Source organism: Sinohyriopsis cumingii, chromosome 1 (genome assembly GCF_028554795.1).
Source record: "Sinohyriopsis cumingii isolate HCF-2022 chromosome 1, ASM2855479v2, whole genome shotgun sequence".
Classification (NCBI taxonomy): Eukaryota; Metazoa; Mollusca; class Bivalvia; order Unionida; family Unionidae; genus Sinohyriopsis; species Sinohyriopsis cumingii.
In genome coordinates this window covers 129465210-129490912 of record NC_142961.1, presented here as the reverse complement: position 1 = coordinate 129490912, position 25703 = coordinate 129465210, and the positions used below count along the sequence as shown (strand labels likewise).

Below are 25703 nucleotides of genomic sequence, written 5' to 3'. Positions count from 1 at the left end.
GATATATATTCCTCCTAAAGAGGGATATAACGGGGAAATTACAAACGGGAACGCGGTGTGGATATCTTTATGTCAAACTCAGATAACCCATTCTACTGCAAATGAGGAAGACAGATTATAACAAGAAAACACTATCACGGATTGGTACGATTATTTTTATCTGCATTATATTTCTGTCAGCCCAGAATGACAAGCCAAACCAGGAAGTTTACCATGTGGGTTCAAGGGGTGTCTATCAGATTAAACCTATAGTACGGTTATTGTATCATACGGTCTCTTAAAATTCATTAGTAAATAGGATTCTACGGAGAATATTAACAGGACTCCAAGGAGAATATTGCAGGTAGGTGGATATATTTTTTTCGTTTACTATTTTGTCAAATGCACATTTGAATCATTAATTTATTCATTCATTCACTTTTGAACATTTTGTTAATTTCCATTCCCAAACATATTCTTTAAGAAGAACTACATTTGCCTATATATATGTATATTACTTCCATTTAACTGTTGAAAACTAAAAGCATTTTTTGTCACGATAGTACAAAACTTTCCTGCAAATAGTTAACATAATTGAAATGAAATTGATATTACAGGTTTGTCAGACTGTGCTAAAAGAATACATTTACCTACTTTTATTTCATACAAATAAGTTATATAGGATCAGTTATAGTGAAAAATTAGTATACACCAAGCATAATGAAATGTGCTATCCCTTGATTCTACAAGACATAATTACTATATATTACCAATACTAATATCATACATATTTCTTTCATACGAATCGATAATGACAGTACATATTGATAAGAATTGATCACTAGGTCGCCATCCAAGTATACTATGTACGTGTGAATATAACACCGACTCAGCAGAATCATTTTATTGGTGATGTGTGCTTATGTTAGATTGACTGGTGCGTGCAGGAAAGGTGATTGGTGTATTTGACCCGCGAACCTGGTTTTGTGTCCGTAGGATACGCATTAAAACTTGTCTAACTTGCATCATATTATTACTTTGTATTATATATAAAATCTGCCTAGTGCTATCAAGTATTCACGTGTAGAATCCAGGGATATAACTATGCTTAGTGTATATTTGTAATTCCCTCTATCTATCTATCTGTCTATTTATCTATCTATCTCGTTATATATATATATATATATATATATATATATATATATATATATATGTCCCTTATCTGCCCACTGCTCTTACCCATATAATTTGTACTTATGTCTGGAACAAGAAAAGGTTCAGAAGGTCATATTTGTGTAATCATATTATAAACGGCATATATTCACAGAGAGAGAGAGAGAGGTGGAGAAAGTCATGAGCTTTATTTGCGGTCCACTGACCGAAGGTATATTACTGAACGTAGGAAACTGCAAACATGATCAAAGAATATAATCGTATCGCAACTGGTATTTAACAGAAAGTTAACGAACACTCTATATCGGAAACATTACTAGGCCAGGCGTCACTACAAAATTAATTTCTTTGTTATCCACGTATATATGTTGAATCATCACACATATACATGTCTCGGCCAATAGATAAGCTCGCACTCATTACTAATTATGTTCTGGGTTACATTTAAGAGCTGGCATAGAATACTATGTCACGTGTTTAAGCTGTCATTGCTTATGGAGTAGCCCCGCTCCCCTCTTTGCACATCGGTTCATTTGTCCCCCTGTATATTGTTATGAATGTATGGGCTTATACTTAGTAATGAAAAGACCGAAACAACCAAGTTTAGTAAACTTCAACAAGCACTTTTTTTGCAGGAGGACACAGTGAAAATGTACAAAGAACGTAAAGTATTATGCATTAAATGCTAAATAGTCCTAAAACTTCTATCACAAGACCAAACGTATAGCGTGTTTTGAATGAATTACAGTACATAATGTGCTGACTTGCCTTTTATAATTTGATGTGCTAGCAATCAAGGCGCATCAGACTGATATAATTCAGAAACTCTCTGAATGTATTCAAAACAGTTCAAAAATAGTCTCATAGTCCTAGAGTCAATGAAAACTGTTTTGGGGCATCAAAGTCCTTTCCCGCCCAACTGTCGTGGATAGCGTTTGAATCCGAGCTCCAAACGTCGGTTTAAACGCTGCCGTTAAGACGCTGTAGGCCCTACACCGGCTTGCATAAAGCCATAAAATCTGATGACAACAAAAGCCTCTCCCAATTTACATACAAAGCTTAGATGCTAATACTTTAATGGTCTAGTGTTATCTCAAAGAGTTGTATCTGAGAGCCGTCCATGGCCCTGCCTTAGTGGCCTCTTTTATGGGCGGTGAGTTTAGATGTTTATGCCAAGCCCATAGTAGGGCAAAGTCATGTTTTCCCAGTCCGCGGTGATTCTTGCATTATACTCTTTACGAACGCTAATGTATTTTCCTCAAATGGAAAGTAGACGTACTTTTCCCAGGGCCGAAGATATTTCATCCAACAACTCATATTGGCATTTGGTGAATCATAAATACCAGGATTTGTTTGCCTGCTAGATGACGTGCACGTGGTACCTACTTCGAAACATGGGCTGCAGGCTGTTTGACAGCCGATTATATTGTAGAATATACCCTTGAAAGATGTCATCAAAGGATGGTTTTTAATAGGCTAGCTTTGAGATGTGTATTCTCTCTCTCTCTCTTTCTCTCTCTCTCTCTCTCTCTCTCTCTCTCTCTCTCTCTCTCTTTTCCGTTATAGTCAAGTATGTCTTTTAAGACATGGTGTACTTTGCTGTTAAAGGGGAATTCAGATGGCAAAACGATGAGTATTGTACTCATAGACGAGTAGATCACCGGCATTGCACCAATATGTCAATGTCAAAGAGAAGGACAGGAAACGTTTCTTCACGTATGAGTAAATATAAATCAATACATGCTATTATTTTAGAAGAACTCGCCATTTCTATTTTTTAAGTTCTGTCTACTTTATTAAATTATGTGAGAACTAAGCTTACACGAGAATAAAGTTTATTTGCTTCGTTCGATTTAGAAATCATTTAGCACAGACAGACTGAAACTTCCTGGATGATATATTTTACTTATCAAATTGTAAATATGCACGTGTTCCCATTACGTACATACATGTCACATCGGAGAATGTATTGGCCCTCTCCATTACCGTTTAATAAAATATTTATTTTTTCCTTGAAAAATTCTGAAAAAATGACAAAAGGAGAATAAATTACGGTTTCAAGAATCAAATCCAAAAAATAATCTAAGAATAATCAAGGAATTAAATTGCAAAAGTCTTAGTAATCAACGTTCTAATAATTTCAAGTTTGAATCCCAATAGAAAATCTAAGATGGATGACGATGACGTATGCTGTAGTCAGTACTGTGTTTATATACAATTCCTTGCAGATAATGGCACTCCGGTGTTGGAAATCCAAACTAAATTTGTAAGCAATGTCTTTCCAAAATTTATGTATGAGCACTGCTCAAAATATTTCTAGAGAAAAAAAAATAATCATTTTGAAATCCAACTGATTTCAAGAATATAAGAACTATAAATTTGGCTACAACAAAATAACTTTACATCATTGTAAAACGCCAAAAACTGAGAAATCTCTATCAAAGCATCTCTATTAAAACTAACAAATGCGCGTAATGGAAAAACCGTAATTGCGAAATAGTAAGGGGTGGGGGAGATCACCAAAAATGACCCTGATGAAAACCAATCATTTTTACTCCATGAAATAAAATATTAAAACATTGTTTACATCTTAAATGACCTTGAAAACAACCAATCATTTTTAAAATAAAATAGAACTTGTTTATGAAAGTACTGCAAGTTCTGAAACAATGTCAGAATTTAGATCAATACCTGATGTTTATAAACCAACTGTCAAGGTCAAACAATTTTCTGAAAAGTAGCATCTCTAGTGAATACATTTACATTATAATAGCACATAAGATAATAAAAAAATGTAAAACTGACAAACAATTAAATTCAAAATAGACATGAATTAAATCAGATATACGTAACAGTGTACCTTTCGCTGAGATGCACAAGGCAACGATATTCCATTAGTAACAAACTAGGTCAGCAAGGAACATTAACACTATTTACTGCTTTTTGTAAACACCATTGTGGATATTTGCTATAATTTGTCTAATCTACAGTTTCCTTTCCAATGCATCTCCTTTCCCTGTAGAAATGCAATAACACACAACGCCTGCTTTTAAACAGTGGGAATAATGAGAATAAGAGTGTCCGCAGAGGAAGATAAGTTTCTGAATGGGATGCAAAACATGGGTGAGGTCAGATGGTGATATTAGCCTGGAACCAGTCATCAAACCGTAGCATCTTTCAAAGATTTTGAGTTTGAATTAGACAGGTAACCGGTGAAAGTTAATGTGAATGGGGAGGTGTTCAGTTCTTGGTACTTATAGGATGATCCAATCAGCCGAGATTTTGACGGTTTTAAGCTTCTAAAATAGATACCGAGACAAACCAGATATAAGTGAATTATAAATAATCCATGATTGAAAGTACTAAGGAAGACACATGTGTTTTATTAGGCATCACACGAAAGAAATTAGCACATGGACCTTATGCTTCGCAGCTTCAGATACGTTGCATTCTAAATGCTCATTGCATGTTGGTGTAATGAAAACATACTGTCGAGAGTGAGACGTGGGTTTTGTACTGACTCTAAAAATGTAATGTTTGCATTGTTGATACCTAAAATAAAATATACTTTTAACGTAAAGGATATGCATTTGTAAGTCTTTGTGTGGTGATCGGGATGAATTCTGTTTTTATCATCGTTTGTCTGCACCTTGTTTCATGTTATCAATGACTTTACATCCGAAATGCTGGGCAGCTTGATTAATACAGTTCATTGTCATTAGGGTACAGTTAGGTAGACACTGTTTTATTGATATATTACACCTAAGTGCAGCTGAGTATACAGAATGGAATTAACAGTACTGTACATTGATAAGAGACGTTTTGAATTCAGATGAGATTGAAGTTGTGATGAAACATTTTTTCTACGATTTTTTAAATTAATGAGAGGTTGAAACAGTACGTTAGTTCTTCAAATCGCGAGGGTGATTCTCTATTTCTTCAACAAAGATTTTCAATGCCAGTTTTGAATAGTGATGAGAATTCTCCGGATGAGAGAGAAGAATTCATAACGTTGTGTGAAGGTACTATGTAATCTAAGCACTCGAGCAGCTATGATGTCGGAATCGAATCGAATTTACGTGACTTTGTGGCCATCATCAATATATGTATCTAAACAAAATAGACTGGTTCAAATGCTATTTAAGAATGCCATCGATTTTCTGTATCAAAACTGCATGGTGACGATGAGTCACTTGGAATTGTTGTGTCATTCTTATGTCTTATCTATGTCACGTTAGAAATTTGCCGACAAGTGCGGAAGGGAGTCGACTTGGAAAAATACAATATATATATATATATATATATAGAGAGAGAGAGAGAGAGAGAGAGAGAGAGAGAGAGAGAGAGAGGGAGAGAGAGAGAGAGAGAGAGAGTTATATATAGATGCAAACCATTTAATACAAGAATACGTGTACACATTCATCAATATATACGTACCTGCTGAGGTGAACATGACCAAGTGTAACATCTTGGATGTTTTCTCTGTCCCTGCTTCATAGAAAAAACTGCTTTGAATTTAGAATGTGAGTAACGAAATATAAGAACTGAAGATAAACTTCCATCTTTTTGCAAACGTTTATTAAATCGGTCACAAGGCTAGAGACAAACTCACCCAGTCATTCATCACTCAATCCATGTATGTATATATGTATGTGTGTATGTATGTATGTGTGTGTGTGTGCGTGCGTGCGTGAGGGCGTTCATATGTATGTATGTATGTATGTATGTATGCATGTATGTTTAAACGTATTATGCGCCTAGCATGCGGAAGATCGTGGATTGGATCCCCGGTCGAGTCATATAAAAGACTTACACAAATGGTACTAACAGCTGTCTCGCTTGGCGCTCAGCATTAAGAGGTTATTGTTAAGACTGGTCCACGTCGCATCAGCATGATGTGAATGGGTGGGGCTACATGTCTGCTGCATGATGCCCCAGTGATGACCATCACTATAAACTGCTACATTTCTTACCAAGACCAGGCATTGTCACCTGTTATACGTTTGTCGCTGCTCCATTTAATGTACTCCCTCCTTCACGACAAAAGAGTAATCATACAATTGTTGAACATGAACCATCTAACAAGTAACCAAATCAATAAAAAAAACGTATTTGATGTGACAGGTTAAGCTTATCCTCTTGAAAACAGGATTTATCATTTGTGTCGTATTTTGTTCAGTTTCCTGTATACTCACACAGACGGTATAATTTCATTATCTAACATGTCAAGATGCTGCGCTATTTTTCATTAGATTGGAATGAGGGAATTATAAGCAAGTAATAATAATACACACGTATCTACATATAATATCTGCATATCAGTCAACAAATTAGTGCGTAGGTGACAAAGCATGATCAACGTACATTGAAATATTGAAAGGGAAATGGTAATATAATTTAAGTTTATCTGTATTTATTGTGAAATTATTACAAGTTTCGGATATGGTTAATGTTGATTTAATATTTCCATGCCGAACGATTTAATTTTCTCGGAGTTAATGTGCTAATGAGAAAGAACATATTATATACGTAACTTATATTTATATTGATCAAGATATATATATATATATATATATATATATATATATATATATATATATATATATATATATAGACTTTGATTCTGTGGAATAGGGGTTGTAGTGAGACTTCTCAAACAAAATAGCATTCACTAGACTTCGTGGTAGCATGAGGTTCGTAAAAACTACAATTAACATAAAAAGTTATCAGGGTATTAACACGTGCAAGTGTTTAATAATTTCATGTAGAAATAATTATGTGTATAATATGTCTGGATCATCCTGGATCCTTACACGTAGCACTTTGAACGAAATATCAGTCTGCTGCTCAGAAATAAGTACTGATAACTCATTCCAGTGCGAAGCACGGAAACATCATATAACTGTGAAAAAAAGATGATGGTGAATGTGAGGTTCTTAGAATGAGTATATGTTTGCTATTATCACATAAAACGACACTAAGATTCAATGTTGTTCGGAGGTCCTTGCAATGTGCGGAAACAAAGTATTGTGGTCAGACTTACTTTCTTTTCGCTGTCTTGAAGTGGACGTATGCTACCTTAGCTTATTACAACTCTACGCCCAAATTAGACCTTGAGTTCTTATATGCCACATGAATGAATACCATATTCTGGAGTGAAATCCATAATACAAACTTCCAATCAGCTATGAACTCGATGCATTGCGATTTCTAACGATGAGTAACTGCGTTGAACCAAAGATTTGTAATTTTAGTCAGTTATCTTTTTAAACGTTATTGGGGTACATTTCTGAGATAAGGACAAGTATTTTCTTTTAGAAATTAAACTTCATAGTGTAGAACCGCTCCTGCATCGTAAGTAGTTAGAGTTTCCGCCTCGAATGCGGGAGGTCGCCGGTTCGAACCAGTGCTGAGTCATGCAAACCTCTATTAAAATATACAAGCAGCTGCCTAGCTTGGCGCTTAGAAATAGAAGGCTAGTATTAGGACTGTCTGCATGGTGTCAGGATAATGCGACTGGATTGGACATATACTACAAATTTGGGGCATGATACCTCAGTGCTAGACATCACTATAAACAGCCACACTTCATACATCGTAACGATATGAACATAACTTTTAAAGCTACATTAAATAGCGTAACCACACACACTATATTGATGTAGTCAAATTTATTTATTTATCACGTAACTCACATGAATATGTCACAAGTGGTTTGCCATTAGATACCGCAGCATACTACCTAAACAATTTCAGTATAACTGGGTTGGGGTTATATCCAGTCGGCTCAGTTTGCAGATGATGAGAAATTTAAACAGGTTATGTTGGATGTGGTGGATGATTTACGTCTAGTGCAATAGCTCCTGTGCATGTGATTGTATTTTCGTGTATGTGATCTCATTTAGGAATCTATCCAAACATAGTTTGCAATCGAAAAACAAATATGGTGTGATTTTGTAATATGTGCACTACATATATCTATCTATCAAGCATACATACATACATACGTGCATATATATATATATATATATATATATATATATATATATATATATATATATATATATATATATAATACACACATATGCACCAATGGAGACTTACTGTGATCCAAAGAATGTGTTCGAAGCGAAATATAGACAGGATAGAGCCAGTGTATGTTTTACAATTATCTACCCAGCGTTGGCTGTTACGGCTCACATAGCATGGAACGCTCACGTGTAGTTCACAATGGATATAGTAATTATATTATGTTAACGAAGAAAGAGCCTTTTAGCAATAGAAGTATCCCGGTAACGTCCTGGAAATAATTCCAATTTTTATAAAGAGACTGCGTTTTCTACGCTTTGATTGGATGTAAACGGTCTCGTGATACTTATCTGGAATTTTTTTACACATCGATACATTCTGCGGACTACTGTTGGTCCCCTATTTCCAGATCATTTGATGTGAAGTTTTATCTATAGCACCGCCTTACACCCTATTAATAATAGCAACAAGCGCCCACCCAACCACTCCTGTGATTTCCGATCAAAAATGATAAGCCACCGCTTAAAATCGACCATTATAAGTTAAAACAATGTAATTGCACAGACCTTCCTGCACTCCAACACTGACCCCTTTTGCCGAGGAAGGCATATGGCAGGCTTTAGAAACCAATCTTCAGAAATTATTGCATTCACCTCGACAACATGTTACAGCAGTGATTATTAAAGGTCAGAGTCATATGTCAACCAAGGGATGTCACTAAAAATAGACACGATTTTGATTTTGAAAATTCCAAATGCGTAGAAAGTAACAACGACGTTGCGATAACAACCCGTGCCATACGCAAACATAATTTTCAAAAACAAAAAGGAAGAAATATTCCTAGTTTAACCGCAGCAATCATTTTTTATATATGAAAATATTGATCATAACAGTATATCACTAGCATGACTCACAATGACATTCTACCCTGTATCACTGTATAAAGGATCGAGGAAACTAGGCTAGCGAAGATAGGGCCATGTATTATACTACAGTTAAGAGGCAAATGAAAGACAACTTTGATGTACATAAAAGTGAATGTTTTATTGGTTAAATCTGCTGATATGATGTTAGAAAGGAAGTAAATTGGAATTATAAGGATTTAATGATCATGATTGGGTATTTATCGATGTGTAAATTTTACCTAATCACTCACAAGCTTTACATAAAGTCCTTCGGACTTTATTTACTTTGTCAGTAATTAGGTAAAATTTACACATCGAGAAATACCCAACCATGATCATTTAATCATATAATGATAAAATATATTTTATTTTAAGTACAATTATTAAAAAGTGTTAAATTTGCTCATGCAATCAACGTAAATATTAAAAAAATTGGGCAACAAAATGAGAATAATGACTCGGACTAAAACTAAAAATACAAGTGTGATACGGACTCAAAATTTAAATGTACACTTAAAAAAAGCAATAATATATTATTAAAATTGCGGGAATTAAATGTAATTCTAAGTTTCCGAAAATGTTAGAGCAATGGGTTTTAAACTTTAATTGTAAAGAATATATATTGAAAAGTACGGTCTTACCTAAATAGCGCATGTGTGTGTGTGTGTGTGTGTGTGTGTTTGTGTGTGTGTGCAATTTGGACTTTAAACGTATCTTTAACAATGTTTCAGTCATATCGCTACGAGGTATACAGTATGGCAGTTTATAGTGATATCTAGCACTGGGGCATCATGTAGCAGACACGTAGTCCTACCCAGTCGCATTATCGTGACACCTGGCCGATCAGTCCTACCACTGACCTCTTAATGCTGAGCGCCATGCGAGGGAGCTGTACCGTTTTTTATAAGTCTTTGGTATGCCTAGGCCAGGATCGAATGCACGACCTACTGCATCCAAAGCGGACGCTCTAACCACTAGGCCACCGTTGCGGTAACTAAATAGAACTTGTAACTCCATAACTGACATCAGACTTAGCTAAGTCTAAAAAGTCTATAAATATTATATTAATATGGCAAAAGATTAAATGTGATATTACAATTACGAAATTGTTTACGAGTTTTGAGGGTAGGAAAGACGGTCCAGATTGCTCTAGTACCAAATAGCCTTGACAAAAAAGTCCGAAACTGAAATGAAATTTAGCAGAAACTATAAAATTCATAAATAGTATTTTTAAAAAGGGTATAGACTACTAAAATTATGAGAGTGGAACCAAAATTACGTAGATATTAAAAACGTTTATCATAGCAAAATGGCTGCGAGTACAAGCAATACAAAACATAGGAAGCTAACAGCTAATATTAAAAACATTTTAAAAAGAATGATTAAACTATTTCATTAATTAAAACAATTCAACAACAAGCTATAAATATATTGAAGAATTGCAAAACTTTCCAAACATTTTCCTCACATATGCAAACAAAAAAAGAAACGTGCACAGCTTCCAATTCAGTTTACAGCTTAATCAAAAAATTAATAAATAGCAAACTAACATGATAGCACTCGAAACATTTTGAAATAAAAATTATAAAATATTAGGAAACAACAGACCATTAGAAAATAAAACGGTAATTTAGAAATAATCAGAGGCACACATTTTGTAACATTAGTATATATATATATATATATATATATATATATATATATATATATATATATATATATATATATATATATATATCCTATTGTGCCTCGTTACAATAATACTTTTATAATTAATAAAAGGCTTACGAAAGCTTCAAGTAACAATTTAAACTATGGCTTGAAAGAGTCCGAAATCAACAATATGTTTACAAAATTTAAAAATCAAAAATGAATTTTAAGCAATTTTCTGAGTTAAAATGAAAAGCACACACTGTAGCAAAAACAACAAATCTATAACAAAAACAATTAAAACTGTACTATAATTTCTAAAACAAAATAGAAATATTGAAAATCAAATTTAAACAGATATTAGTTATAAACAAAAACAACAATATAGCAACAAATCTTGTAAAATATAGACTTAAAATAATTATTGTTTCTTCTAAAAATCAGAAAAAGTCACGCTGACCTGCGTAAAAAATTATCTTAGATAGTAGCAAACATCGAAATAGGGAATAAAAATTTCATTCATACAAAATGGCAAGTAAACGATACGGTTCAAACATAACATTTACAGTAAGTAGTAAAATGTTACACATGTTACACATGTTAAAGAAAATAATTAAGCAATTTCCACATATTCATTAGTTACAGAACAGTTTGGAAAAGCAGAATGCAAGAGGCGTAAGAGTTGTCATGTCTACATAAACACATATAATCCATTACACGCATAAAAACTGATTGAGACAACTCATATTCGTATAGTTATTTTCCAAACAAGCATTACACATGTAAAGGGAATGTGGGGTATTACAGTTTTATATTGAATATACATTCTCTCGCACACAAGTCATATGGGCTCTAAGAGAACTAGTTATAATTAGATTTAATATAACCATCATTACTACATATGGATGTGAGGTGGCTCATGCACTTACATTTACTATCAATATGCAATTGCACATATGAAATGAAGAGGGTGTAGCGCATACTATCGAACCTATCATTACACACATAACGGTAAGTGGCTAGCACATCATCTTTTAATTTGCTATCCATCATGACATCACACATCCAATAATTTTGAGGGTAGTGACTATTTTCTATAAAAAAACATACATACATACATACATACATACATAAATACATACATACAAGCATGCACCCACGCACGCACGTATGCATGCATCCATACGCACGCACGCACGGGCGCATACATACAAGTCGTCATGATTTACAACACTATACCACAATCATTTAAATCTGCAACAATCCAGTACAATCCGTCATGAAATTATCATAATCTAGCACAACTGATCTTGAAAATACTAAAATAAATAATTATGTTAAGATAGAGGCAGGCCAGATCAAAAACGGACGGTCCGGTTTAAAAATGTAAGACCAGCTTCCGTGTTATATGTATACCATTACAACGGACGCATTTGAAATGCAGTGTGACATAAGTAATCCACATATTATTTTAATACAATAAGAGGTCATCGTCGTGTGCACTTAAAGTTCGATACTACTCTGATTTTAGCGAAGACTATTGAAATCCGGATGGATACATAAATTAGTGTCATAAACAAAGACATCTGTTTGAATATACTTAAACATTTACATATATGCATAAAAGGAAACAAGGTAGTTCATGTACTTATATAAAATGTTCAACATGCTATATTACATGCAACTGGACGTGCCAGGGTAGATTATATTCGCAGATTTACTGCAGAATACACCATTCTACCTAGAATAGGGAAGTGGGTTGCATTTTATAATTACATTAATTGTATTTAATATCCATCATGTCACCACACACAATACTTACGTTCCTTTTCATGCACTCAGAATTTGTTACAAACACATCAGCGTACAAGCACACATAAGTAGTAAATGGGGATACCCTAGCCTCAATGGGAATTAGCATTACAGAGACCCCTGGGACACTCTAGCCTCAATGGAAATTTAACATGGAGAAAAATCGTGGGACACTCTAGCCTCAAGGGAAATTTAACATGGAGAAATATCGTGGGACAATCTAGCCTCAAGGGGAATTTAACATGGGAATAAATCGTGGGACTGTCAAGCGTCAAGGGGAATTGAATATGGAGAAAAATCGTGGGACTGTCTAGCGTCAAGAGAAATTGAGCATGGTGGGATTGTCTAGGGACAATGATGGTAGAGGGTCAAACACAACAGAGACAGAGACATACATACACTAGTACAAGCGTGAGATTTATATATAAAGCATTACCAAGACCTGAAATCTTGCTGGGGTGTTCAAAAATTTGCATAATTGTAATGATGCTATAAATAGCTATAATCAAGGAAATACTCAACGACAAAATGGATGTGACTAAAAGTAACGCTAAAATGACGAAATTGTCCCAGAATTTAAAGGAAAATAAACATATCCCCGAAAATTAAGTTACAATGGTTTAGACTAAAATGGATAAAATTAGTAACTACTTACAATATCAACTTCTGTGACGATCGTGGATAAATACCTATGTATCTATAATCAGCTGAAATTCCTATGAAATCCCACTATCTATTTATAGCTCCAACTTGTGGGTTTTTCCTTTGGAAAATCCCACTATCTTTTTATAGCTTCAGCTTGAGTGACGTTCCTATTTATGAATTCTAGTATATATGTATAGCTACAAAATGTGGAAATCCCCAAGTCGATATTTATAGTCTCAAAATTTCCACCGTCAGTGACGTCACTGTACTGAACACTAGGGGATAAATGACAACAGTGTTGCAAGTGGCTGACTTGAATACGCGCTACTGTAGGTAGGTAGGTAGAGTGTATCTGATAGGGATAAAGTGAGTTTTATAGGGACAAACAGAGACCAATACACACACACACACAACATACGCGCGCAGACACACTCACACACACACACACACGCACACACACACACACACACACACACACACACACACAGAGGGAAGAGGAAAAAGCAAACCCCAAATATACTATCAACACAGAAGGGAGATAATGCAAACCCCAAATAAACTATGCACACAAACGTACGCGAACGCATACAAACCCCAAATATACTATCAACACAGAGTGAAGAAGAAAAAGTTTTTTGAAAGCACCTAAGACCTCACCTGCAATGACCAACTCTGCCAAACACCTACACCCCACCCCTCCCCACCCCCACTCCCAACACTACAAAACCCATTTAACCCGTTATTTTATGGCATCAGTGTGTGATTTAGGAAACATCAAGACACAAAATGATGGATGAATAGACTGACTATTGTTTACCGACTTTCATGCCTAAAGAGCGTGCGTGAAGGAAAACATCCTTCCATTTCAATTCTAACTAAAACATGATCCAGAGGGATAGAGAGAGGTGAAAGAGCACAATTTCATAAAGTGTGAGTAAAAAACCAAAACACGCCATCCTTATTATACAATGTCAAGACCAAGAGACCCTTACGTTTTCTTTCTGGTCTATTCTCTTTTAGAAGGTAGTATGAAATTTCACATCAGGGCCAACGCATCGGCTCACATTGTCAATTTTTCCATTTCCATGTCTTTACTGGCACAAGTTCTTCATCATCTTCAATTTCTTCTTCTTCTGAATCCCTCTTCTCTGTTTCGTCTTGTTTTTGTTTCTTCTCTTTTCTCGTAGGGCACTCTGAATTCCAGTGTCCTTTCTCCTGACAACGATATTAGGTATCTTGACTTTTGTCTCTCTTTCTTAGACGAAGCAGGTATTCTGGAGACAAATACCCATTTACCTTTGCAGATATAGCAAACTTCATTAGCACTTACACACTTTCGTTTGACTCTCATCAAATCAACGACCAAAAGAGTAAGTTTTGTTGCCACTTTCGCATGTGAATTATGCTTTCGTATGACTTTTAGCAAATATTTGACCAGCAGGTCGATCTGTGCTGACTCTTCCATCTTCTTGATCGTTTGAGAGCGGAATGAATACTCTGACGCTAAGACACTCTCCTTATATACAGAGACCTGCCGCGTATGTAACCTAGTCAAATGTAATTTTGCAATAAGATGAAACGATTTCATTGATGAAGTAAAAGGCAATGATGTACCGTATCGCCTCACACAAAACATGAAGTGTTAGTTCAAATCCGTGTCAGCGATTTCGAAGACGACATAACTGGGCTTTAATCAATGCTCTCCAATTATGCCACAAAACCACGAGTCCTGATTCACGACAAAAGAAATTTCGTTCGGTCCATAAAAAATAGTATCACATCTGAGAAACGCAAAAACGAACTTCCAGAAAACTGAGAACGACGGCTTACACCTACAACGTAAATGTATGAGTTCAAGTAGTGAGTAAAACTTAGTCAAATTAAATTTTTATAGTCAAGACGAAACGATCTCTTTTCGAAGAATAAAGCAGACACCAAACGACAATGGCGATCCGTGTCACACAACACTTTTCAAAATGTGTATTATCAGAGGTTTGTTCTAGCGATCTGCACGGTTAAATTAAATGTTGATGTATTTTGCAATAAGACGGACACAATTTCCATGGGATCGCCCATGGTACGATTGTTCGTGCATTAGTTTAATTTTTAAATTTTTTTTTTATATAAATCGCCTATAGGATAGACCCAGTAAAGCATGACCATTCTCGTCACTGTCTGAATAGCTACTCAAGTCAATTCGAAGCGAACGCGGTAAGAAAATAAGTATAGCCAATGAAATGGCTTACAACGGGTGATGCATTGTTTTGTTCTAGGACTGTGTGGCATAATAATCCCTATGTTCTTGCGTTGTTACCATTACAGTGCAGACACTGAAATATGAACTTACAAGCCCTCTTTGTGTGTGTGTGTGTGTTGTACCATTTCCTCTTACCACATCAAAATACTGAGCGTCACAGTATTGGTTCGCGTTTTCAAGCTGGCCATTTTTTTATATCTCACTTAAACATTTCGACATAAACACTCACACTCACATCGGTAGAGTCAGAACAGACGTGTTACAGTATTGAGTGGCATGTTATCTTTTTTTTTTCAAACTAATAAATTTGGGGTTTGTATGAAGTAAAGAACCGAAAGTACAGTGAAACTCAAGGGTGATGACCCAACCTGTCTCTCTATTGATGCGTGTATTTACTTAAGAAGAAATATGACCTCTAAAACACAAAGAGATACGGCAAGCATGATTAGATTAAACACAACGATGTTTTTTCCTTCACGCCCGTGTAATTTAGAGTTTCAATCGTCTTTGAAGACAAACTTGGTCTCCTTTTGTAGGGCTTGAAATAATAAAAAAAGCTGAAAAATCTTAAGCACTTTGCTATAGATAATTTCATCAACAGACTAAACACCATAAATACCGTTACAACACTAGAAAGCCTTAAATCTTCTATCAAAAAGAAATGCATCAAAAAATTAAAGATTAACGATAACTAACCAATGAAACCGAATTTAACAAAGGCAATGACATGTGAAGAAATGCCTCTCACTTTGGAAAGGTAGGCGAATGTACTCTGCCATGCACCATCAACTTGAAAAAAATTATAAACAGAGGGAAACCTGAATTCAAAATTCAGTTGGTTTTTTTTCTTCAAAATTATTTCGTTTCTTTTTTTCTTTTGTTTTTTTGGAACAAATCTAAGCACTAATATAGAGTGGAAAAGGGAAAATGCACATACAAGCTTTGATATTTCTGAAAAAATGATGGGATATTCCTAACGTTCATAACCACCTATATATGCTTGGACTTGTCTGTGACTTATCCACAAAACAAGATGTACATATTTCTGGTCAAGCTGCAAGTGTGTGCGTGTTTTTGAAAATGGTAAAACTTGGATACACAATTTTCTCGTGACACTTATAAAGTGAAGAGTCTGTGCAAGTGTCAAAAGCCAAAGTCATATAAGTTTTGTATTTTGTACGGCTTGTAAAGATTTCCACTTTAGGAAATGTGAAGTATCACAAGTTATTATCACAAACAGAAGTGGAACATAGGGGCTTGCAAGAAAGAAAATAACCCAGACAGTTGGTGTCATCAAGAGTGCTAGAGACGGTACCCGAACTTGCTTGCTTGCTTACTTGAATTAAAGTGATTTTCGCTCTAATGGAGCATGTATCCCTGGTTTAATAACGCACCGCGTGATTTTTAATTGCTCCTGGGGAAGGAAAGAGAGCCTCATCCCCCAGGCTTTTATGTACTCACAGACTATTTTTAAATTTAGCCACTCAGGTGTAGGACTAACTAGTCCTTAACAACCTGACTGAAAGGCTTTACACATGAGTGGGAATTGTCTCATCACACACTCATTTTTTCTGTCCGAGCGTGGTAAAGGAGGAAAAAAGGTGCTCAGCAAGACAGCCATGGATGTTAAGTACTCACCAAAACGCTAGCCCGTACTTATTTCAAATCAAGTCCCGTTTTTTGCTAATCGACAATAATAAGTACCAATAATGTGTTAACCACCTGTGCAATTAGTTCAAATCTAACGAGTCTGTTAAATTTCCTAACATATCTGTCTAATATTAGTACTTAGTGTACATAAAAATAGCCATACTGATCTTTTTTAAATTATTATGTCTAAGCGACATATACCAGTTTGGTCACTGTTAGGTTTAAAAAGTTAAGTTTGTTGCAGTGTTCCAATGGGTCAAGTTTGTTTCGAGAATAGTTTAGTCAAGGAGGGATACCAAGCCAAATATGGTTCCCTATTTAATAAAAAGCAATCTTTTGGAGCCCTAAAAAAAAGTCTGTTTTTTCTGTTAGAAGGTAACACGTCTCTCTTTTGCTTTCACGTTCTTTCCCGCACTCCTAGTCTCATGATTCTTGATATCAGGAAATGCGTAGTCATGATGGGCGGTAATGTAAGCAGCGGCTTCTACCAGTTGACTGAGGGGGTATCCAGTGTAGGTTTGTCTGCAGAATTGGGGAAGAACTCTGACCCCTAATCCCCTTTGAGAAGGACTTGGTTTAAAGGTGTCTAGAGATCTGTAGGCAACGTATTGTATGGCTCTAATAAACTGCCCTGCTATGTTGACGTCATACAATGCTTGATCTAGCCCCATTTCGGTGTACTTTTCAACGAGGGTGAGCGTCCCCCTCCTCCTCCTCAATCGCCTCAATTTCCTTTTCTGGTTCTGATACTAATTCTTCAGTTGAGGTAGATAGTTTCAAATCCGCTGCTATGGTGTCTGTCGCTGTTATTGTTGTTGTGGTTGTTATTTCAGCTGAGATTGCCTGTAGTATCGGAGTGAGAAAAGAACGTAGTTCCTCCGATAATTGCATCTGAGTTTGCCATACCGTTTGTCTAACATAATTGGCCCTTTGTTTTGCCACCACTCTTTCCGGGACGGGTGGTTTGTTAGGTATAGTCGGCTGTTGACTAGATGTTATTTGTGTTCTCGAGGTGAGTGGAGTGCTAACTGGCAGAAACCGTAAAGTGGGCAAACGACGTGTCAAAGAAGTCAAAGTACGTTGGAAAGGATATCCACCCAGTTTTGATTCTTGGATCGACGTTTCGCACGTCATCGACTATAAAAAGAGGTGACCATCATGCCCTTTCACACAGATTCAGCTACTGCGATCACTCCTTCACCCAATTCTTCTCTGCAAGATTTACGAAAACAACCCTTGTGGGTGAGGTATAGAGAACGTGTGCCTAAAACGCAAATCGTCTTTATCTGCCAAATCTTCGTGGTGTATTGTGTCATCGGGGCAGCCATCGCCAATTTCAGTTTGCAACAAGGAGACAAACAATTGTGGACCATTGTATTGAGCAGTTACATCGGTTACCTGCTTCCTAATCCCTCCCTGAAATTCTCCTCGAACGAGAACCACGGGAACCTTGTGTCCAGTGTCAGTGCCAGCCACCACTCCAACAACAAATCCATTTTGGGCGGAGACACTCCTCTGACTTCCAGTATCGCCTCGGAGAGCCACAAAACTCTGGAATTATGAGCAATAACAACCAATTTTACTTAACCTTACCCAGTGACAGTTCCATGGAGGTGTTTCCCAACAACACGTTGTGCTGTTACACGGTCAAATTACCTCAGACCATCCAGTTAGATCACGAAGCCCATTGGGAAGTGGCTTTAGTGGAAATCATTCACCCAACACAAATCAAAAACATCACCGAAAAGCAAAACACTTTCGAGGTGGAAATCCTGAATGCCCAATTGGAGGAAGAAATCAACAAAATCGGGTTTTTAGGGGACACAAGAGCAGCCAGCAATCCAGCCTTCATTATCTACACCTTGAAAATTCCTTCAGGTCATTATTTTAGTGGTGAACATTTGGTGGACACTATTGCGGACAGGTTCAACTTAGCCTTTGGCAAAGCACTGAACAGAGCCAAAAAAAGTGTGAAGATTGACTACCATAAAGTGGCTCATCGTCTCGTGATCAAATTTCAAGATACGGACACATTGTCCCTCAGGTTCAATGGTAGTTTGTTTGAAATTTTGGGTGGACATGCAGAAATGGTCGCAAACAATATTAGCCCCAAGATCAAAAGTAATATGGATTTTTACAGAGCTTTTGGAAACCCGGTAGAACTGAACCAAGGACTTAATTTGATCTTTGTGTATTCCGATGTGGTGGAGTACAACGTGGTGGGACACACCTCTGTGCCTTTACTGCGTGTCATTCCTTTCAAAGTGGATAGTACCACAAACAATGACCAGGAAGGTGCAAACACCTATCACGTACACCGTGAATTTGTACATCCTCACTATTTACCCGTCAGTAAGTCGTATTTAGACACTGTCAACATTGCTATAAAAGGAGATCTGGGACAAAATATTCCCTTCTCCAAAGGGAAAGTTACAGTGAAACTCCATTTTCGAAAACGGTTCTCTAACGAATTGTAAGTCAAGACAGCGAGGAGGGACATTTTCACCCTATAAAATCCGGCCAGATGCGTGTGGAATTTCAGTTTGCAGAAAATCTACGCGCAGATAATACGGTGAACGTCCTCCTGTATGCTGAATTCGACAATACGATATAAACCAACAGTTTAAGAGAAGTCATTCTACACTATTAGAAGTCATGGAAGACTTTTATCAATGTTTATATAGTAGGGATTCTTTGGACATGGAATGTGAAGATCCTGAGGAAGGAGAACCCCAAGACAAAGACGAAGATATCATCATGATGAAGTCTAGATGGCCAGAACAAGAATCACATATAGTTTCCTGTTATGCTATAGTCTTGACAGAAAAAAAAATTAAGGAATTGATCAAGAAAGATTGCTATGGATGTCATAACGATCATCCCAGTCAAATTCAACACGATAAATGCCTAATGCTGAGTCAAGAAGAAAAATTGGACGAATATCTGGACGAAGCTTGGAGTCTCATTTCGGAAGAAGACGTGTTACAACAGTGGTATAAAGGCTTGCGTGAACATTATTGTCCTCCATTAACAACTCAAGAGATCCATCGCATCGAAGCTCTGTTGGATTAGAGTTGGGAGACAAGGCGAAGAAAACGGTTACTTATCGGACATTTTCAAGCAGAAAGTCAGGATCGAATTGATGACTTAAGAAAAAAACAAAAAATGGATACCTGAGAACTTTATTACCTTTTGAAACACAGTTCGTACACTGCTTCTTGGAATCCTGTCGTCTGTGCTAAAGATGAACTCCCTCATCGCAAACCTCAAAACCATCAAGCTTATGTCATTAACACGGACGACAGGAACCCACTGGGTAGCCGTTTACTTTCCTCAAGAAGGATGTGTGAAATATTTCGATTCATACGGATTGCCCCCTTTGGAAGACGATATCATTGACTTTATGAGAAGAAATGCTTAGACCACCCGATTCAATAATGTGAAATTACAAGGCACAGATTCCTTGGTGTGTGAACAGTACTGTGTGTATTTTCTGCATCATCACAGCCTGGGCTATTCCTTAGAACATTTAGTGACTCATTTTGATCCTCGTTCTTCTTCAAGAAACGATGTGAAAGTAGATCGATGGTTTTGTGACCAGTATGCTTATCTTTTGTCTCTAACTAGGAAACGTAGTGTCCATCAATGGCCTAATGACTTCCAACAGTGGAAATCACAATTTCATTCACAACGTTGTCAGCCCTGTTTAAAGTAGAGTGTGAATTGAAAAAAATGTTTGGTATTTGAAAAAAAATGTTTGATGTTATAGTGTTGGATTATTGTTAAAAAATGTTAGAGTTGTTTGTTAGTATGAATAAAAAATGCTGTGTTTTGAAGAAAAAAATGCCTTTGTGGTTTGTTTAGCTATAAGAATGTTGGATTGATGCTCTTTCATTTCTTACTATCCCTCTCATGACACTCACTAAACGTTGCGACTCAAAAACCGTGTGGGGGATGTTTTCATTCACGTCCGCGCTTTGACTTTAAGAACCGGGGTTGTTTCCAGTCTAACCATCCATTGTCGACTCATCCTCCTACGAAGATGTGCTCCAAACTAGCTAAGCTCAACGAAGCCTACGTGAATTTGCATAGGGTCAGACACAGTCTGATACCGAAGCCAGAAGAAATAGAGAATGTGAGAATGTTAAAAATCACTGAAGACCTGATAGAAGAGCTCTTCAGAGAAGAAATGAACAGGGAAAAAGAAGAATGGACAGAGAAGTACAGACTTCAGAGACAGCAGCAACAGCAGCAACAACAACAACAGCAGCAGCAACCTGAAGCTGACAGAGGCTTTGTCGATTGTCGTATCGACACCAAAGAGTTCTTCTTCTCTTTTCGAAGAAGCAGACCTATCGCCAGAAAGTCTATCCTCAGAGGACATCGCATTCTTAGAAACTAAAATAGAATGCCATAGCAAACAAAAAAAAAACCAGCCCTTTTCAGGGCTACCCAATACTCTAGAAAAGAAATAACAATCCATTTGCCAATGTGTGTAGGTAGAGTAGTGTGAAAATAAACACTAACTCTTTTTTAAAAAAAATGTGAGGGTATGTGTTTGTGTTTGTAAGTGGATAAGTAAGTTGGTATGGATAGTAGATTAAAATGATGTCTTTTTTTTTGGTGTTTGAGGTGTAAATTTGGGGTTAGATTGGATTGCTTTGCGTATGTGGATAGTCTATTGAAGTGATTTATAAAAAAATTTTAAAATAGTGATGGGTAGCATAAAAAAGTGAGTGAGTGTTTCTTTTAGGTCCGCGCGTTGTTGTTTTTTGGTTATGATCTAGGTAAGATCAATTTTATGCTTTAGGGGTATGTTTTCCATCACGTCCGCGCTTTCACTATAAATTGAAACTCGCTGGGCAGTCTAGCTACCCTTGTTGATTGATCAACACAAGAATGAATAGCAGAATAAGCAAACTTCTTGAACTCCAGATACATCTGGAATATGTCAGGCGCCTGTTAAATGAACTGGCCGCGGAGGCTATAGTAGAAGAGGAAAGAATGAAGAACGAAGAGGAGGAGAGAAGACAGAGGGAAGAGGAGGAAAAGAAACTAGAAGAGAGGATGTCGTACAATATTCCCGAGACAGAGGATTGGGGTGTTGAAGCGAATCATCCTCCCTCTGCGCTCCCCAGAAGAAAGGTAAAAGGAGACTGGGGAAGAAGATGCGTGTGTGGCGCCAGGCCAGGAAGGTGCAACCATTAGATAGGTGCATCTGGAGTTCAAAAAAAAAAACAGCCCTTTTAAGGGCTACCCAATACTCTAGAAAAGAAATAACTATGGATTTGCCAATGTGTGTGTGTGTGTGTGTGTGTGTGTGTGTGTGTGTAGGTAGAGTAGTGTGATTATAAACACTAACTCCTTTTTCATAGTGCGAGGGTATGTGTTTGTGTGTTTGTGTTTGCAATTGCTCACGTACGATTGTGTGGATAGTAGGTTATGGATTTTGTTTATTGTTTCTTAGCGTATGTGGAGAGTATAGTTTGGGTTTTGTAACCGCTCACGTACGATTGTGTGGATAGTAGATTATGGATTTTGTTTATTGTTTCTTAGCGTATGTGGAGAGTATAGTTTGGGTTTTGTAACCGCTCACATACGATTGTGTGGATAGTAGATTATGGATTTTGTTTATTGTTTCTTAGCGTATGTGGAGAGTATAGTTTGGGTTTTGTAACCGCTCACGTACGATTGTGTGGATAGTAGATTATGGATTTTGTTTATTGTTTCTTAGCGTATGTGGAGAGTATAGTTTGGGTTTTGTAACCGCTCACATACGATTGTGTGGATAGTAGATTATGGATTTTGTTTATTGTTTCTTAGCGTATGTGGGGAGTATAGTTTGGGTTTTGTAACCGCTCACGTACGATTGTGTGGATAGTAGATTATGGATTTTGTTTATTGTTTCTTAGCGTATGTGGAGAGTATAGTTTGGGTTTTGTAACCGCTCACATACGATTGTGTGGATAGTAGATTATGGATTTTGTTTATTGTTTCTTAGCGTATGTGGAGAGTATAGTTTGGGTTTTGTAGCCGATCACGTACGATTGTGTGGATAGTAGATTATGGATTTTGTTTATTGTTTCTTAGCGTATGTGGAGAGTATAGTTTGGGTTTTGTAACCGCTCACGTACGATTGTGTGGATAGTAGATTATGGATTTTGTTTATTGTTTCTTAGCGTATGTGGAGAGTATAGTTTGGGTTTTGTAACCGATCACGTACGATTGTGTGGATAGTAGATTATGGATTTTGTTTATTGTTTCTTAGCGTATGTGGAGAGTATAGTTTGGGTTTTATTATATGAAATGAGAAAAGTAGGGGGATGTTTTCCTTCACGTCCGCGCGTTGCTGTTTCTTTGGTCATGATCTATGTAAGATCAATTTTATGTTTTAAGGGGGATGTTTTCCATCACGTCCACGCTTTTACTATAAGAACCCACAGTATTCGTCGTTCAAACCATTCTACAAAGAAGATGGCTTCGAACCAAATGGACAAGATGCAAACATTGCAAGACGTTTTAGACAATTTAGGAATGATGGAGCAGATGTTAACAAGACTCGTTGAAGACCACTATTCCTATAGTCCCCATCGTGTAAAGATGGAAATTAAGAACTTGAGAAAGGTAAAGGACAAGATAAGTGGTGTAATGAAAGAGATAAAGGAGGAGAAGGAGGATGAAGAGGAAAGGATAAGGATGAGAGCATGGAATGAAAAAATTGAAAAAGAAGAAGAAAATGAAAAGAGGAAGAAAGAAGAGGAGGAAGAGAAGAAGAAAGAAGAGGAGGAGAAAAAAAGAAAGAAAAGAAGAGAAAGAGTGTTGGAGATAAAATAAGAAGTTGGTGGAGAAAAAGAAGAAATTAGAAGCAGAAGAAGAAGAAAACCCAAAGGCCCTTTTCAGGGCCAGCCATATTTTTCGAAAAGAGATAGCCTTTCCATTGCCTACCCTTTTCTAAATTTAAATTTAAATTTAAATTTAAAAAAACTTTTTTAAAAAAAAAAATCCCATATTCAATTCCCCTTGTCCCTAGACAAACCCAAACTCTATTCCCATTGTCCCTATACAAGCCCCACAATTTATTCCCCATGTTAATTCCCCTTGTCCCTAGACAAGCCCAAACTCTATTCCCCATGTTCAATTCCCCTTGTCCCTAGACAAGCCCAAACTCTATTCCCCATGTTCAATTCCCCTTGTCCCTAGAGTGGCCCAGCAATTTTCTCCATGTTAAATTTCCATTGAGGCTAGAGTGTCCCAGGGGTCTCTGTAATGCTAATTCCCATTGAGGCTAGAGTATCCCCATTTACTACTCACATAGATAGTGCTGGATAGTGACGAACAAAGGAAATGGATGCTGATTCTTATTACGGTCTATAACTTAGCTTTTACAGTCCAACACCCATACATGTTAAGCAAGCGGGTCGGTGAAGTTAGGGATATGAAAAGACACAAACCACGACATAATGAACCAAATCATAGTAGGAAAAGGGATCGTTCATGGGTAAGTCTCATTTGCTCATTAATTAACACAAACACATATCCGCATTAGCGTACAAACAAAACAAAAACACAAATTACTGTAAATTAGATAACAACAAAAATTGCATCTACACGGTCAAGCAAATTGTAGGTGACCACATTTTTAATACATACATACATACATGCATGCATGCAGACATGCATATACACATACATACATACATACATACATACATACATACATTGTGTTAATTTTGGATTTTTAGTAGTTTGGTTTTATTTCAGTATATATATATATATATATATATATATATATATATATATATATATATATATATATATATATATATATATGTATATTGTGTGTGTGTGTGTTATTAAGTTTATATTCATGATTGCAAATTTGTTACATAGTTTCTTTCCATGACTGCAGATTCTTTTCTAAGATAATATGCTATAAATATGATGTTAACCTGAGTCTGAGTACTAGAAAATATACAGTGTGTACAGTTTGAAGTATTTTTCTGACTGAATGGTTGAAGTGTTGCGACAAATCTTAGTTGCCGATATAGAGTGATATATGTTACATGGTAATGAATTAGGGCACACGTCACGTGGTGGTGAAGTGCAACGTAGAACCCTGAGATGTGTATATGAATAATAGTGAACAATTATACCTGAATCCTATATTGTATTAATGTTCTAATTTAATATGTAGAAACATTTAGTTGTATCTAGGTGTTCTTTGAGATGAACAATTTATACAAACTTTATGTCATAGCTACAAAGTGATCGTATAAATGATTCGACTAATTAATATTTCGGCATTGTTGTGACCTGATTTAAAAAGGCCATATTGATACATCAAGACTTTCGTCACTTCATTACATTCAGTGTTATTGGCACATACATATATAGCCTGACCTTAAAATAATTAAGAACACTCTATTTCTTTGATTTTGTTATTTAAACTAGCATGTTGGCTTAATTTGATTTAAAGAAAATACTCTTACAACACCATCAGGAAGGTTATCGTGGATCAGTTTTTCACGGGAGACTATGCGTTTAATTTATATAAAAGGCCCTGTACAAAGAACAAGGCACGTTACCTCTTCCCACGCAATACA

The 25703-nt window shown here is 36.3% G+C and overlaps 1 protein-coding gene across 1 annotated transcript in view; it reads left to right on the top strand.

Moving 5' to 3' along the window:
* Window positions 1-255: 255 nt before the first annotated feature.
* The window catches only part of LOC149807850 (uncharacterized), a 209530-nt gene continuing 184082 nt past the window's right edge, over window positions 256-25703 (top strand). Inside the window, exon 1 of the mRNA XM_089961139.1 lies at window positions 256-343. The gene's annotated coding sequence lies outside the window, so the exon portion shown is untranslated. The remainder of the gene's footprint in view (window positions 344-25703) is intronic.